Source organism: Protopterus annectens, chromosome 10.part0 (genome assembly GCF_019279795.1).
Source record: "Protopterus annectens isolate FY-2018-M chromosome 10.part0, PAN1.0, whole genome shotgun sequence".
NCBI classification, from domain to species: domain Eukaryota; kingdom Metazoa; phylum Chordata; order Ceratodontiformes; family Protopteridae; genus Protopterus; species Protopterus annectens.
This window is the reverse complement of record NC_056744.1, coordinates 586,055,405-586,067,643: the sequence shown is the minus strand read 5'-3', so window position 1 is coordinate 586,067,643 and position 12,239 is coordinate 586,055,405.

Here is a 12,239-nt window from a genome sequence, read left to right as displayed (position 1 = left end):
AAAAACTGTTTCCTGGACTACGCACATTTGTGTCTGTATCTGTCACATTACACACCTGCCATAGGTTAGGGTTACCACCTGTCCCACTTTGCGAGGGACAGTCCCTCTTTGGGCAGTTGTGTCCTGCAAAATATTTGTAAAAATGGCAAATGCCCTGAGATTTTAGGACAAACTTATTTCCTATAGTTTATGTAATGGTTGCATAAAACAGTTATTCTGTATCTGAACCACCTAAATGTTATAAGAAACAGAATAAGTAACTAAAACATTACAAGAATAAGCTTTTATCTAGGCAAAAAAGTGAAGTTCTGATTTTCGTACTGGCCAGGTGTATGTGTCGGCCTGCAGAAATCTGACGTATGTCCCACATTGGTCATTTGAAAAGGTGGCAACCCTACCGTAGGTACATCTTGGCATAGTGTTAGGTGATTGTATACATGATTGCATGTTCTACTCCTGGCAGTGGTCGTTTTACCCTTCAGAGCAGGCACTATTAGTACAGAGGTGAATAATACTGGTTTCACCTGTTCTGGACATCATTGACCGTGATCTGCACGATATTCTGAGAATCTTAGCCCTGTTTCGCAAATATCTGTATAGTCATATTTAAACGATGCTTACCAGCAGTGGGCAATGCATATTCCCGCTAACGTGTGCTAAACATGATCTGATGACCTGCATCCGACATGCATTACTCGTGCCTTCGGGATTACGTTACATCCCTTGCAGGACGTGGGACCGGGAACATGCACGATGGTCAATGCATTTATCACTTGGCCATCTGGGATTTGTACATGTGTTATGGCATTTTGTAAGTGGAGTATACTACGGCTGTTACTCCATACTGCACTCACATGGGTAACTCAGTTAGTTTACATATTGATGAGTCCAGTTAATGGTATGTCCATGCGATGTTTACTGTATATGCTCCGGCATTGGGTATGTATATCACAGTCAGCCACACACGATAATGTGCTACACCTTCAAACGACCGTAGGTGGGGCATGCTGGAGTGACGAATACCTGTCTTGGGTACACCCCATGCCTTGACACAACATCCATGATTACATTATGTGGAGCCCCTCATTAACACAGCAGGGAATCCGTGCAGAGTATGTGCAGAACAGTGCTTACACACATGTGATCCTGCGATCACCTCTGCTCCACTAAGCGACAGTTGGTTACTCGATGTTGTGGCGACAGCAGACACTGTTTGCCTCGTTTGGTGTATGGCCTCTGTCAATCGGGTATGTACCTACCGATGTACCTGAGAACCTATACACACAACAGCAACATATGCTGATAGGCGCATGTACTGTTCAGGTGTTGACATTCCATGTTCCAATAGCTGTTGTGTGTACAATGTTTGAGGGCTGCCTATGTAGGATTCACACAGTGGGCCACCTATACATTACAATTTACAGGTGGTTGTGTGTGTGTGCCATCCATTTTATTGTGTGTGCAGGTGGAGAGGTGTGTCAGTCCATAGGGGCCTACACTGTCAGAGTATGTGCTATATGTTCCCTCTTTGCCAAGGCATAGGCATATTGGGCATGCCTCCGTCTGCCTACTGGGGCTGGCACAGTGTGTTCGTGGTCTGAATCCTTCTGTGCCTGTGATGGCCTTGGCAATTGAGGTGGGCTATGATGGCCTTCACCATTTTGTCCCTGCTGCAGCTGTTTCCGCAGGATCATATTATGTAGCATGGCACATACTATGAAGATGTGGGAACATGTGCCTGGAGAGTACTGCAAGGCTCCACTAGATGTGTCCAAGCAATGTAACCATGATTTCAGCATCCCAAACACATGCTCTATGATGATTCTGGTTTGTGCGTGTGCCTCATTATGGTGTTGTTGCATGGGTGTGTGTGCATTTCTGATGGGAGTCATCATCCACGGCTGCAGTGCATAGCCAGCATCCCCCACAAGGTGGCCATGTGGGATGTCCCACCCTGACAAATACCTGATACAGCTGTGAGGCATGCCAGATATGGGAGTCATGGTAGCTTCCAGGTCTGCCAGCACACACATCCATGATAATGCCCTGGGCATTACACATGACCTGGCAGTTGATGGAGTAGAATCCCTTTCGGTTTATGTAGCGCTTACCATGCTCACTGGGTGGTGACTTGATATGTATGTGCATGCAGTCTATCGCACCCAGTACCTCCGGGTAGTGTGCCACACAGTGGAACTGATGCATATTGCTATTGGCATGTGGTAACATGGCAGCCAGGAACTGGTGTAGTACCCTGGATGCTGATGCCTGTGAGATCCCCATTATATCTCCATTTGACCTTTCAAAGGTACCTGTGGCTAGTATTTGCAAGCTTACACATACCTTCGTGTCCACTGGGATGGGTTCCCCTCTGTTGTTTCTGGTTCTCAGGTGTGGCTGGCACAGCTCAACTATTTGCTGTAAGATGTCTCTGTCCACCCTGTAATGCTCTACTATCTCCAGATCATGTAGCCCCTGGTAGGTTACCCTTGGTCTGAACACTCTTCTCCTCCTCCGGGGCCTGCGGTGGTTGTCGGCATCATCCTCCACAACACCGTCAGTCTCTAACACATGGTGATGAATCACAGCTGTGGCAGTTCCCAACATGTACATTTTAAAAGTTCCCCGTGTGTTTACACCTATGGTGCAGTGTTTGGGAATACACAGGTGTGTGCAGGGTGCTTTCACACTTTATACTATTGTGCTGTGATCACCGATGATGTCATAGGGTGTGCATGTACGATCATAGCTACAGGGTATCTTATGTGTTTTACTACAGGAACTACTATTGTGGTGCCTTTGGTGTTGAATTACATTTGGCTGCCGTGGATTACCTCTTGCCCTTCCCTTTACATTTCTGCATGTTCCACCTACCATTTTCTGGCATACATCCAGCAGCCTGCTTTCATTTGTACTTTCCTAGACCTGGCTTATCTTGCGTAATGTGTTCCATTGCCGATCTACTGTAGGTTTGCTTTGCTCTGCTATGACAGTTCTCCTATCTTTGCAATCCAATGCCTCCCCTCCTTTCTTTGCAATCCAATGCCTCCTCTATCCTGTTTTGCAGGTTTCTGCAAGCAGACTTGTCAGCTGCCGTCGATTGGCCACTGTGAGTTGATAGGTGTTAATTGCTCAGTTGTACTCCAATTACCCTTCTGCGGCATTTCCTTCTTTTCTTCCCCTGACCTTCATGTTTGTGCTATTGTTCGTGGTGCGTGCATCCGCTTACCGGGTTTTGGGCATGTTTTCATCCCCGTACACATGCGCTTTCGGGCACCATATGTGCTCTCAGCTAAACGATTTTATACCAACCTCCCCACCCCTTTCCTGCATCTTTGCTTAGCAGCAGCCAGGCCAGATTTGCATTGCTCCAATGTGCTTACAGCTACAGTGGCACACCCCTCTGCTGATGTCATGTATCACCTCTGAGCCACTCCTCGGTGTTATAGCACTGAGCCGTATGGTACATCCTTCATCCAGCGGGACATTTGCAATTCAGTATTACCTGCCTCATTTGCATGCCATTGACTACTAATTCATAGTTACCATGCTGAACACTGTCGCAGACCCTTAGCAACCCTTGCACCTTGGTTGTGGTGTACCATGCATACCATTGCGTATTATGGTGAAATCCTGATTTGTATTACATTGCAATTTTATGACATATGTATATATTTGCTTTGTGTTCCAGTTTGCGCACACATGCCCTGCGGTTGTACTGTGCGTTACTGTGGGCATGACATTAAATGTTGTTTTTTAGGTGTTGTGCATCTTTTCTTATGCCATTGGCTCTGTATTTAGCAACTGATTTATGTTAATTTTGTAATACATGAGTCTGGTCCACTTCCATAGCTCCGATGTTCTGTTTGGGAAAATGTAAACCGTGTTTTTTGGTTTACATTTCCGTGGGCTTACGCTATGCCTGCACCACTTCATGAATCATTATATGCCTTCATTTGCATGGTGCGACACTGCACATGGGGTGATTAGCATACCTAGGCCGAGGGATGAGCAGTACTGGCATACGCCGGTAGTGCACGTGGAATTGGATCGTACCTGAATCGCTCTGCGGCCATATTTGGCGTTATACCGCCCATGCTACACCTGCGCCTGGCGCAAGCTTCATGAATCCTGGGGTCTGTCAACAATCACCATAAATACACAGACCTCACTACTGTACAGACTACAACAGAATGTCCAGGTTTTGTCCTCAAATATAAGGCCTTCTGTACATAACATGTCTGGCAGTCTGATATATCAATGGTTTGATATCAGGAATGATGTCAGTAAATAATGATATACTGTACATGTGCACCTCTTACTGCATGACATATGGACAAAGGGTGACAGACTTGGGGGACAGAGGCACAAACACAGGGCCAATATTGACGTATTGCTGTGATAAACTGAGAAAATTGCTGGTGTAACAGGGTTTGTTGTGACATATCTCTTCTGAGGGATATGAAGTCAGTAACACACATGGATGTCATTTACTGACTACAGTCATCAGAGTATGCTACTGTATTTCTAAAGACAGGAAATTTGTGAGCAACACACCACATCTAAGACTCCATACTCTGGCCAGTCTGCAGATAGCCCTACAGGTGAGAGTTTCCTCAACCACATAACACTCTCATGCCAGACTTTAAATCATGCAGAACAGTCATATCCACACAAACACAGTTAAACCAACATTACTTCAAATGTAGAACATCAATACTTACATTCTGTCCTCATGTCTGGAGCATCCTCCTCCTATTTGTTGCCTGTCTCCACAGTGTTTGTTGAAAGTGGTATTTCCAACTACCCTCTGTGATGCTGTTTGTCAGACACCCGCATGAAGTCCAGCTCCCAGTGAAGGAAAAGGGCCAACACCCACATTGAATGCTTAGTTATAGGAGTGTGTTTCCATGCAATTGGCTATAGGAATGATACAACAGCTGTTCCACATGCAATTAGCAAGTGGGGGACTCCAATCCATGTACAGGCCATCAGTTTATCATGAGCATTACCTACAAAAGTCAAGCTGCTGCCTATGAAAAACAGATGTATTTTTCCATATCTACCAGAGAGGGAGAGAGAGAGAGAGAGAGAGACAGAGAGAAAATAACAAAGGAAGAGAAAAAGAGCCAAGTGTGTTTGTGTATGATCTTTGGGTGGACAGTGGTCTCTGGGTATTTTAATGGTTGCCTATATTCTTTACTAGTCTATATTGTCACATAGTAATTGCACATGGCAGTAGACATTTATTGCTGTGGATTGACTACAACAACCTCTAAAGTGTATGACAACTGTTGGCCTTGTAATCTGGACATATAGGTCCTCAATGTAATAATGTAGCAAAACCCTCACAGCAATGGATCCTGTTATTACACAATCACCCCAATACCCACACAGAATGCTGATGACACACAAACACACATACACACTGCAATGGATCCTGTCATTACACAATCACCCCAACATGATGCTGATGACAGACACACACACACACACACACACACACACACACACACACACACACACACACACACACACACAAACCAGTACGGAGCTTCAAACCCCTATGTTGCTATGCATTGCTATTACAGTGTTATGCAATTATCACATGTGCCACAGAGCTTAATGTGTGAGAGAGCTGTCCAAAGGTATCTTTGAATGTGAGTGACATCAGCAGGAGTGCTAAAGCAGGGGTAAGGGAAGTGTAGTAAGTGTGAATGTCCACAAAATCAGGTGTCAACAAAGACATACACACACTCTCTCTCTCACACAAACACACTCAGTTTCACAGTTACCATGTCTGGTGTTAGAACTCCTACTTAACTAGTATGCTATGCTATAGTATTACGCAGTTATCACAGGCGTCACAGAGTTTATAGGGCTAGCAATTGGCAAAATGGTTATTTCAAGGTGACTGACATTAGCAGGCATGCTAAAGTAGGGCAATGAGAGGTGTAGTGAGTGTGAATGGCCTCAATATCATTAATCTCCACACACACACACACACACACACACACACACACACACACACACACACACACACACACACACACACACACACGAGTTTCACAGCTGCCATGTCTGGGATTAGAACTCCTACCTAACTCCTTTTCTACATTAGAGTATTAAACACATATTGCGAGTGCCATGTAGCTCATAGGGCTATGACTTGGCCAGAGGGTTATTTCAAGGTGACTTGACATCAGCAGGAATGCTAACATGGGCAATGGGAAATGCATTGTGTGTGACTGGGCCATAAATCATTCCTCTGGAAACACACACATACCCTCAGTCATACACAACTTTACATTTGACAGGACTGGGTATAGAAAATGCTAGATGAATACTGATTTGTGCTATCATGTTACACTGTTATCACAAGCACAACAGACACTATAGGGCTGAGGGCTACCAAAAGGAATGTCTACAGTGATTGACATCAGCACATCATGTGATATCGGACAATTGGATGTGTGGTGGGTGGGACAGGCCTCATAATGGAAATCTCTCTGTCATTGTCTGTCTCTCTTCTCCATGTCTCTGTGTGTGTATGTTTGACATGTTATAGCTTGTTGGCCTTGGATATGTGTGAGTATTCCTATCCAATGTGTGTGCAAAGCATGAATGTTGTACAATTTGGTGTGTATGCACAGACATCTGCAAATGACAAATATGTATAGTCCACTGTGTTGTCAGACATGGGCTTCATTTCTCTAAGTGAAGTAGCATCCCCAGTATGACCTTCTGTATTGAGTGCGTGAATCCATTCCAGGTAGGGTTGCACTCCAGTCCAGGGTTTGGTGTTCTACACCTACAGCTAGAAACCTGTATCTGCAGGATATCTGTAGAAAGTTTGACAATATGGAGTCAAAATGGGCAACAGATAGTGGGATACTGTAACTATTGCTGTCTGTGCTGCTTGTGTTACATGGTTGGTGTTAGCAGAGATATTCAGACATATGTACTGTTTTACACTGCAATGTATTATTACATCAACTACTGACAGATATATGTATTTGGTCAGAGTTATTGTTTGGGAAATACAAGATGAATGAAGCTGTGTCCAGTATAGTGGTCCGTAGTCTACATATTCTTGCACACTCATGCAATTCTGGAGGGGTAGCTGCAGACACTTGCTGATGGCTCTGTATAAATGGTCCAGCACCTTGGTAGTATGGTGGCTGAGGATCCCCTTCTTGTACATGTATTGATGCAACAGAATGGCCATATTCTGCTGTGGCCATATTTCTCAGCTGTACAGATTCACCCAGGTTACCCAGAGGCAGGGTTCATATATCTGTCCAGTTCCTCTTCACATTGTGATTTACGAGAAGGGTTGTAGCCACCCATTACTGGGTTTGCAGACAGGGGTAGTATGGGCACACATGAGAGTTTCAGACTTCACACACTCTGTGACGTCCATGCTTCTACACCCCCCCACTCTGTTATTCTATCGTCTACCTAACATTAAGCAAGCGATATCTGAGAAGTATTCCAATAGTTGGCCCTTCATCCCAGTGGTATTTAGGGATTGGTCCACAGTTCATGCAGTAGGAAATGGTGGGCATGCTACTGGGATTTGCCAACATGGCCTTGCATTCGTGTTCTGTTGACTGTGTTATGTTGTTAGTTGGGACCCCATGAGATACCATACATTGGCACTATGGGTGAGGCACAGGCTTTTGACTTGGTAGTGATGCAGGCCATCTGTAGCAGGCCAGTGCATTCTGTCACTCCTACATTCTCAGGCTGTGAACCAGTGGATTCCCTGGGGTGACAGGGTAAGTGTGCATGGTGTTAATGGCAATAGCTCCTGTCCATATTAATCCATTGGTCGGGATGCAGACAGGGTGCTGCTTACAGCTAGGGACAGACCTGTATGGGACACCTCTTCAACATGCTGCATTCTCTGCGTATCCCCATACAGAAGTGGAGTCATACTGTATTCATTCCCAACAGCAAGGATATGACCTGTGATAAACCTGTGGCTGATGGTGGGGTGAGCTGTGAGCATGTGTGTTATGGAAGCTACTTGCAGCTGACTCACAGATATACATGGGACATTCCCCTTATGCTGCCTTGTGCAGGGACATAGGCAGTCTCTCATTAATTCATAACTGTGCCTTTTGTGGTCTGCCAGTGATTGGCCAGACTACATTAGTATTCCATACTACACAGACAACAAATGTGCTACTAACCTGTATGTACAATTCCAAAGTTCTGTGCAGTCGACAGTTACATTTTATGTACTCTGTCTAGGGTGCCTCCACCTGTGTACTGTGTGTATGTATGGGCCCACATTTATGGCATGTCCATCTTTCAGATGGTGACAGATATTGATATATGGACAGTGAGTATGGATGACTGCTGACGTGGGTATTGCTGAGAAGCATTGCGGTTGGCACTGCAGTTATTGAAACACAGTCTCGTCATCCACAGTACTGCCCATAGGCCAGCAAGACACAACCCTCCATGCCTACATGCTGACTACTTCCAAACAATATTGAACAGATGACAGCCTAACACATGGACCCTTGCATATTGTACACATGCAACAATCTATCCTGTAGATTGGGCCAGCTCTGGTAATCTGTGCTCCACTGTTATTACACCTCACAATTACATATTACTGCATTTCTACTAAGGATTGTAGGGGGCACACTTTAAACATTTGCTATGACTGCCCTGGTATTTCAGGTACTCTGTTGGCTTCCATTTCATTTTGTACTCTGACCTATAATGCAGACTGGAGGCATATCAGTAGAGTACAGATCTTAGGTTTTAATAACCTACATTTCAGTTTCAGACTTCTTACTCTTCAAAACTAACATCCAGTTGCCAGACCTGTTGTAGTCTGTCTTTGTAGGTCTGGAGAGGGGGGTTGTTAATCATTGCCATCAATTGAAGGCCTTAGTCCAGCCTTTCTTTATAGTCATCTACACTTGTTCTGCTGGCTGAGGCTGGTGGTGGGTATGTGAGCCTCAGTGACATGCATGTGTGTGTCCTATGGACACACATTTGGGCCACCACATGTACTGCAGTGGGATTTTTCACCTTGTCTAGTACTGCCTACTATGTTGACATCAGTATTTGTTATGGATTTCATGCTGCCTATAGAGGTGTCCACTATCTGCTGCCATTCCATTCAGCCACCTGATTCCCTTGCATGCTCACGTCAATACCAGAGATACAACTATCAGAACATTCTACTCCATTCAGCAATTAATCGGAAGAGTGACTTACCTTGTGGCTGTGCCAGTACTGAGGATGGTGCTGGAGGGCTGACCATGTCAGATGTACATAGTACACTCCCTATACATGGTAAAGCACAGGTAGTGTCATGTTTGGCATCCCTTTTACTGTATGTTTGAGTCCAAGAGAGGTGTCATTCACTGGGTCCCTACTGTGTCAGTGTATGTGCTATGTGTTGCTTCTTTGCCAAGGCCTGGGCATACTGGGCATGCCTTCTTCTGCCTACATGGGCAGGCTCGGGTAGTTCCTCCTCCGAGTCCCTCTGTGCCTGTGATGGCCTTGGCAATGGTGGGGGGCTGTGTGGCCTTGCCCCATGCTGCTCTTGCTGCAGCTGTTTCCGCAGGATCATATTGTGTAGCATGGCACATACTATGAACATTTGTGTAAATGTAGCTGGAGAGTACAGCAAGGCTCCACCAGATATGTTGAAGCAGTGGAACCATGACTTGAGCATCCCAAACACATGCTCTATTATGATTCTGGTTTGTGAATGTGTCTCATTATGGGTTCTTGTTCAGGTGTGTGTGCATTTCTGAGGGGTGTCATCAGCCATGGCTCCAGTGCATAGCCAGCATTCCACATTAGGTGGCCATATGGGATGTCTCCAGAGGCAAATGACTGGTATAGCTGTGTCATATGCCAGATGTGGTAGTCGTGATAGCTTGCAGGGCTGCCAGCACACACATTCAAGATAATGCCCTTGGCATCGCACATGACCTGGCAGTTGATGGAGGGGAAGCCCTTGCAGTTTATGTAGACCCTACCTCGCTCACTGTGTGGTGCTTTGATGTGTATGTGCATGCAGTCTATAGCACCCACTACCTCAGGGTATTCTGCTATTCGGTGGAAGAGATGCATATTGCTGCTCAACGCCTGACAGGTGTTGAGGAAATATATTTGCTCACCGGCATGTGCTGATATGGCATCCAGGAACTGGTGGAGTACTCTGGATGCTGATGCCTGTGAGATCCCCATGATATCCCCAGTTGACCTTTGGAAGGTACCTGTGGCTAGTATTCTTAAGTCTACACATACCTTAGTATCCACTGGGATGGTTCCCTTCTGTTGGTTCTCTGTTTGAGGTGTGGCTGGCAAAGCTCAACAATTTGCTGTAGAATGTCCCTGTCCTCCCTATTGCACTCCACTATCTCCAGCTCATGTAACACCTGGTAGGTTACCCTGGGTCTGTACATTCTTCTCCTTCTCCTCACTGCGGGTTGGTTGTCAGCATTCACATCCTCACCATCCTCAGCCTCTTGCAAATATTGATGTATGAGAGTGACAGCACCCCCTAACATTTTGTTAGTTTTGTCAGGTAAAATTTCTCCGTCTGTGTACACCAGTAGTGTAGAGTTTGTAGGAAAAACTGGACTGGAAGGTGTTTGCATAGTTTATAGTAGTGTGCTAGGCTGTTCCATGTGTAATTGGCTGATTCTGATACATTTCACCTGCCAGCTATGCTAGTTCTCTTTGATTGCCTTCCTACTGCTGTTTTGCCTTCCCATTGCCTTCCTGTTTAATTCCTGAAGCATGCCACTCATACTCAGTGCTCAGATGTAAACAGAGCTGCTATTTCCTGCCTTTTTTTTGTTTAACACCCAGTGTGTGGCACGCACACCTGTTTGCGCAATGTAAATACTGCAGGCAGCCTCAGACACACCCCCTTTATTAGCTGTGCTTACCTAAGGGCAAACATGGGCCACAGAGCTCCAATAAGCTTGTGGCATGCATGACACTCCCCCTTATGAGGTCATGAACCTCTTATACAATGGTGTTGCTGCACCTACATGGTTGGGTGCATGCTAACACTGAGAGGAAATCTGTGATTCAGTATCAATCCCCTCATTTACATAAAACAGAGTGATAATTCATAGTTACCACACTCACACTCAGCCTTCCCCCTAAGCAACCACTATCCCCTGGTATTGTTGTCTTATGCATGCCATTGACTATTATGGCAAAATGCTGATTTGGGTTTAAAACCTTATTTCCAACTTTTTTTCTATTTTTGGGGCCAATCCTGTTTCCGCACCACTGCCCTATGCTTAAATGGCCGAGATGGACCAAAACAAAAAAATAAAGATGATTTTTATAATTTTGCAACTATTTCTCATACCAATGGCCATATATTTGGCCATTGGCATGCCTACTACATTGAATACATGCTTTTTTTAGAGCTATCATGGCCTCCGTTTTGTAATTTGCATAAATATATTCGGTTAGTAACCGAATACATTTCTGCAGGTTACATTATTCCTGCACAAATGCCTGCCTGCTTTCTGGATCACTAATTCACCTCATTTGCATGGTTTTGACAAACAAATGAGGTAATTAGCATATAGCAGTGGTATCCATGTGGGAATAGTGTAGACACGCTCGTGCATGTCTCGGGGGCTCATTCATGGATTGCTCAGCGGCCATATTGCGTGCAGCAGCTCTTGAACTATTCAGACACACCATGCAGAGCTTGCTGAATCCAGCTGTAAGTGTTTTCCTTTTATATATTTATATTGTTATGGATGTTGTATATAGTTTACTATAGTTGTATTTGTAAATACTTTATTTGATTTTTTGACTTTGTAAAATAAATAAAATCATTTTTGAGAGAAACCAAAAAACCAGAAAAAGACAGGTTGTATGATAAAAGGGAATGTAACAAAAAAATGCCACAAGAACCAGCCCAAGGAATGAAAGGGAGAGGGTGACTTGCTATATAGAAGGAAAAGTATCCGACTGGTAGAGAATATCCCCAGAATTCACGTAGCTCTTCTTGCATGGAGCATTCCGTGTCCGTGTAGAGCAGCAGCGCACCTTTTAATATTAATGAAGGTGCACTGCTGTAATGCTACATGGACACAGACACTGGAGTGTGTGTCTCAGGAGCTCCTACATGCCTATCTCATGCTCCTGCAGCATTGCATGCAACAACAGAGTGTTTTATCCACGGATACTGAAAAAGTCCATGGATAAAAAGAAAACACACACAC